Source organism: Etheostoma spectabile, chromosome 4 (assembly GCF_008692095.1).
Source record: "Etheostoma spectabile isolate EspeVRDwgs_2016 chromosome 4, UIUC_Espe_1.0, whole genome shotgun sequence".
Classification (NCBI taxonomy): domain Eukaryota; kingdom Metazoa; phylum Chordata; class Actinopteri; order Perciformes; family Percidae; genus Etheostoma; species Etheostoma spectabile.
Window position 1 is genome coordinate 31,535,595 of NC_045736.1, and position 6,254 is coordinate 31,541,848.

Genomic DNA, 6,254 nt, shown 5'->3' on the forward strand with positions numbered 1-6,254 from the left:
CCCCCCCCCCCCGTGTATCACTGCTGACTTTTACCACCTACAGAACTTCAAACGACTGTCTTTACTTGAGTCTGCAAATTCCTCGCCTGACAACAAAACTTTAAAACAATATGCACTATAAATCTATTTACTTTAGATTTCACAGTAACAATACTGTATGTGATTTTTACAGTAGAATGCTGTAAAGCGCTGTTCCACTTCACCAAATCTTAAATATATAACTCTTTACAATTTTCTTTTTGTCTGCAGTTAATTATATATTAGAATATTGGTGATTCTAATAATGCTGCTAACGTTAAATCACAGTGATACAGTATTTACATTGTACAGTGAGAAACTGAATTTACAGTATTTAACTGTTACATACTCTAACAGTACTGAAGTGACCCATAGAATACAATATAATGATGCATGTCCTCCATTTGTCTTTTCATCTGGCAAAAATTGGCCAGTAAGTTACTGTGAATTAATTTTACAGTAAAGGTACCGTACTTCCATTTACTGTATTTTATGTATTCATTGCATTGTATTCATTCAAACACAACATAAGATAAAAAAAGTAAAAATACAGTAGTTTACTTTACTATTTACAGTACTATAGTGGCTATATTGGGATGTTTTACAGTAATGCTTAGACTAGTGTGATTTCAACTGTAATACTTAGACTACTGTGATGTTGTCATGTCAACAAGGTTGTAATGTAAACTTTACAGTATTCTGCTGTAAAAAGCATATACAGTAGTGTTACTGTGAAATCTAAAGGAAATAACTGGAGAGTTCACAGCCATTATTTACAGTGTAGATGTGTCTGTGTCTGTCTGTGTGTGTGTGTGTGTGTGTGTGTGTGTGTGTGTGTGTGTGTGTGTGTGTGTGTGTGTGTGTGTGTATGGCCTAGTCAATACACAAGGTCCACTTGTTAGCACAATGATCACTATGTATTGACCCATCACTATGTAATGAGAGGTAACCAGAAAAAGGTTTTTTTTTTCAGTCTTGTTCAACCTGGACCCTATTATTACTATATTATTGTATTTGTGTCCAAATCGCTAAAACACATCCGTGAACTGGGCAAATGCGCGCCGTCAATTTCCATCCACTAAAAGTTTTTTTGCTTTTTATTTGTTTTGTTATCAGTGTCAGACTACATTATTTGGAGATAGATAAGTTGCCACCATACTGCCATGCTTTTGTTTGTAACTCACCGATGCCAGGTCAACATCATAACTTAAGCTAATAGCATAACCTCTCCTCTGTCTGCAGCTCTCCAATCTTGGAACAACATTTTTATTTTTTAGAAAAATAAGCTTTGGTATAGGATTTCTCCTCCACTTGGGCTGACGTCCTGGTCAAGTTGGTCACTGCAAATCCAATGGTCTGCAAGGAAAAATTCAGTTCAATTTTATTTATGCAGCGCCAAATCACAACAACAGTTACGCTTTTCATAAAAGAGCAGGTCTAGACCGTACTCAGTACGTTCCCACCCAAAGTGGATGTTAGGATCCATTTGTAGTTGAAGCACACTTTAGAAATTCAGCCTTTCTGCATCCAAAGGTGTGTTAAAGTTTTGTTTTTGTTCTCTTCCTTTTATTTGATAGGGACAGGAAAGGTGGGAGAGAGATCAAAAGGTTGCAGGTCGGACTCAAACCCACTCTTACTGGGTGAGCTAGAGGTCACTCGTGTGTGTAAAAGCTTTTAATAAAACCGTTGAAGGACAATTCAGAAACATAAAGCAGCAAAACATCTATTTATATTAAAACACACAGAATACATCTTTAATAATTTACATATGAATGCATCTGTATTGATCGTGGGTCTCATTAACTCTTATCCCCCGTCTCCTCCCTCTTGTTTAGTAACATAGATATTATATGTTGTGGATGGCTGAATATTTCAAAGAAGAGCACAATATGAAAAGAGGCTGAAGCCTTGGAAATCAATCTTTTTAAAATACAACAATTTGGTTAATTGCTATCCACTTCTGTACAACCATTTGTCACAGACATAATGGAGTCCACTGTCTCTCCAAGCAGGAAATGCTACTTAACAGCATTTTGTTTTTTAAATGAACCGTCTAGGAAGTTAGTTATGAAGAGAAATGCGTTGGTGAAATCCTGAACTAGCTTAAGGGATAATTGGATCCTCTATGAGATAGATGGCATATGCACTGTAGAAATAGACATCCAGAAAACAAAGAGGTCAGTTGAAAAAGCTAATGTTGCTGGGCAGATTTGTATCAGAAGCCACAATAAAAGCATAAATTAAATTCACAAAAAGGAATCGTTTGAGCTGTTAAAACCAGAAAAGTGAAACCTTTTTTTTGTATTCAATGGCTCTGTCCTTTTCTCTTTGTGCAGATCTATACGAGCAGATATTACTTGAACTATCTCTGTGTTTAAAGAAGCGTGTTATCCTAATGATGCATGTCCTCCGTTTGTCTTTTCATTGTGTTTCGTCATGTAGCTTCTGTGAAGAAGAATTTCGAGACCGTGTGTAAAATGTAGCCATGTCCTCGGCCCTGCCCTGCGTGGACATGCAGAACGTCGGATAGACAGAGAATGAATGAAAGAGACAAAGTGAGAGAAGCTGAGGGTACAGCGGTCTGGCAGATGGAAGGAGATAGAGACGTGACGATTCCACAATGACAGACATCTGCTGACTACCAAGTATCCCCCTCTCTCTCTCTCTCTCTGTCTCTCTCTCTCTCTCTCTTATCTGTCCATATATATTCACAGGTGGATATTTACAGCCCTGGTTGTGTCATTGTCTCCCTGGTCACACTGCTTAAACATTCGGACCAATCGCAGAGTCCCATTTAATAGGTTTGATGGGTATGGGAGGGAGGAGGAAGAGGAGGGTTTAGTTTTTCAATTTCATTCCTCTATTATAATTTCTTGCACATACTGTACACACGACTACATAGCCATGATTTAAAGCATTAAATGGACATTTTAAACTGTGTTTAGCTGTAGCTCTCATTCAGGGCATGTACATAAAAAAAAAAAAGACAGCGACTCAGCTTTCAACACTGAGCGGACCGGGGGACACTAAATGACTTAGGACTTAGGATCGTTTCTATTTTCACATTGTCTAATCATGGTTCCAAGCGAGTGTGAACATTTTATTTAAAATATGCGAACATTAACAAAATCGATTTAATAGCATGCTGCCGGCGCCTGAAGCCTCCCGCTCACCTCCGATGGCGAAAGTCTGGGACCAACATGTCTCTTAGAAAATAAACAGGATCACCACTGTTTTTGTTTTACCCCGTTTGTTTTGTGTTGAGGGTGGGGGGATGAGGGATGTTCATAATATTAATGTTCCTGTGACTGTATTTTCTATGTGCAAAACAAAAAATATATTGCTAAAAAAAAAGTCTGCAACCGCCCGTGGTGTCTGCATTTACTGCAGACACCTTCAGGGACATAGTAACAGAGCCTGTTGAATATCAGCAAAGTCAACCAATCTCAAAGGTTGGGCGAGCGGGCCCATGGAGAACAGAGATGCAGCGTTTCAGATCCAAGGAACGGAGACGGCGAACCTTCTCATCAGCGTTGGAACAGAAAGTTGAGCCGCTTTTTTGAAAAATGTACCTTCCCTGACAATGACTCGAGTTTCAATTCGAGTAACTGGAGTAGCAAATGATTTTTCTTAATTGGGGTTCACTACTCTCAACTCTCATAGGCGAAACCCTGGAAAACAGAATTACAGAGTCAGTGAGTGACAGTCTCCAAATCTCTGTCTCTTTATTGCAAATTCCCCAAAACATGGCATTAAACAATATTCAACAACAACAACTCTTATTCCCCTAGTGTGAACATGTTTCAGTAACAGTGTCACGTTAAGTTCAATTTAAACATCTTAATACAATTTTTTTTCTACTCCCCATATTTCAGTGGGCAAGATCTTCCACACTCACATTCACAGAAATAGTCTTGTCTTTAACAAAATAAATATCAACCTTAAACGCTAACAAATTTAACATAAAATTTACTGTAACTTACTGGCAAAAAAATGTCCAGCAAGTTACTGTGAATTCTTTTTACAGTAAAGGTACTGTACTACTTCCACTTGCATTATTTTATGTATTCACTCTAAAATACAAAACAATTAAACATAACGTAAGATAAAAAAGTATAAATACAGTAGTTTACTGTACTATTTACAGTACTATAGTGGCTATATTGTGATGTTTTTACAGTAATGTTTTGACTACAACTTTCAACTGACATACTTAGACTACTGTAATTTTGTCATGTCAACAAGGTTGTAATGTTTACAGCATTCTACTGTAAAAATCATATACAGTACTGTTACTGTGAAATCTAAAGGAAATGACTGGAGATTTCACAGCCATTATTTACAGTGTGCTGTGCCGTTTAATAATATCAAAAGGCCATATTCTCAGAAAAAGTTTGCCTTTTATATCGCCGCAGGAAAACCCCCAAATCGTCATGAGTGCCTTCAGTCCTCGATAAACAATCTGATTACCAATCAGACAAGCCTAATCAGAACCTAACCCTGATCTTAAACAATATTTCAACTGGGGTTCAGCATCACTGTTCTCTGTCCCTTCTTCCGTTCACTTTATTTGTGCCAGATCATACTGATGCTGGCATAAAAATAACCACAATGAGCATAAATGGGCCAAAAAATCCAACCAAGTAAGATAGAAAGCACCCCAGTAGATGTGAAAGCATCCTTAGAGTGGAGTCAGTTGAAGATAAACTGGTCAGATTTGTAATATACTGGAATTAAACTGCCAATGATTATCATTACAGGCTATACTTGCTTTGGTAGCAAGTATCTCATCAGTGAAGCCAAGAGTGTGGCTTTGTGGTTAGGTAATGATATTGTGTGTACATATTGTAATGGTTTGCACTAACAGTTTACATGATTGTGGGAAGCCTAATTTATCTGGATATGCATTGCAACTTGCACACCAAAACCTTGGGAACCTTAGATGAACAAATAAGCGAAGCCGCGAGAAAACGCTTGAACCCAAAGAGCCCCCTCGGCTGCTTTCGTAATGCGTGGCTTACAGTAAAAACCAGGTTATAATGTCAAAACATCAAACATGAAATTGGTAATGCAAGCTGTCTTTAATCCATTAAGGCAAAAAGTGTTGTTTTGTGTAGGAAATGGTTTGCCAAGGACCCAGGTTACACTTTTACTTTTAAAACAGGCTTCTGCCAGTTTGGAATTGAAAGAAAGGGAATCATGGGAAACGGCATCGGTGCTTCAAATGTAATGTAAAACATCAACTTATGTTCCTGGAAATCATGTATGTCAGCGTTACGCTCATTGGGCCGATTGTACATGCCCAATCAGGTGAATGTGAAGAGATATTGTTAGTGCAACTGATTTTTTAATTGGGTCTGATATTGCTTATACAATCACAAGTTGGATTCCCATTACCACTAACATAGTTGTAATATCTACTGGAGTACAGCTGACTATATCCTGATGTCCCTGACTTCTAAATTGGGAGTCTGTGAAGGGTGTCAACAAAGTATGAGTAGAAGTGACTTTGTAATGTCCACATTCTCTGTTAACACTGTTAATACTCTATACCAGGGGTCTTCAACGTTTTCCAGGCCAAGGACCCCCAAACTGATGGCGAGATGGAGCGGGGACCCCCTAATTATATATATTGTATAAAATTGTGTTATATCAAACTGGTCCTATAGTGCCATGTGTGCATTGATGACTGAAAGACATCTTCTGCCTCCATTTATCTGTTTACTACAGTGTGTTGAGTTCATGTTAATGTGTATTTAAAGACATTTCAATTAGTGGAAAAAATTGCAGGGGGGGGGATATAAAAAAAAGTCTAATCAACCAAAACTTTTGCGACCCCCATGCAGTACCTCCGCGGACCCCCTAGGGGTTGCGGACCCCCTGTTGAAGACCCCTGCTCTATACAGTAAAGTCATATACATGTAGGCTATATGACCACTTGATTTTTAAAAGTTATATTTTTCTCTCTTCTTTCAGCACGTGTTCAAGCTTTTAGTCCCAGTTGTTTTCAGTTGGTTAACCCCTCTTGTTGTCCTTGGGTCAAATTGACCCCTTTTCCTATATCAATGTTCTTTTTAACTACCCAAAATAGCATGATTGATTCCACAAAATGCTCTTTGCCAAGTACAAATCTCTACTTTCATTCATTTTGGCGCATGTCATTCAAGTTTATATTTATTTGGAAAAACAATTTAAGTGTTGTTGAAATAGTATTGAGTAAAAGTTGACATATTCCA

The 6,254-nt window shown here is 37.9% G+C and overlaps 1 protein-coding gene across 1 annotated transcript in view; it reads left to right on the forward strand.

Annotated features, from left to right (window-relative positions):
- The window catches only part of LOC116688694 (sodium- and chloride-dependent taurine transporter), a 21,091-nt gene that overhangs the window by 5,857 nt on the left and 8,980 nt on the right, over positions 1 to 6,254 (forward strand). The gene's annotated exons all lie outside the window — the stretch shown is intronic.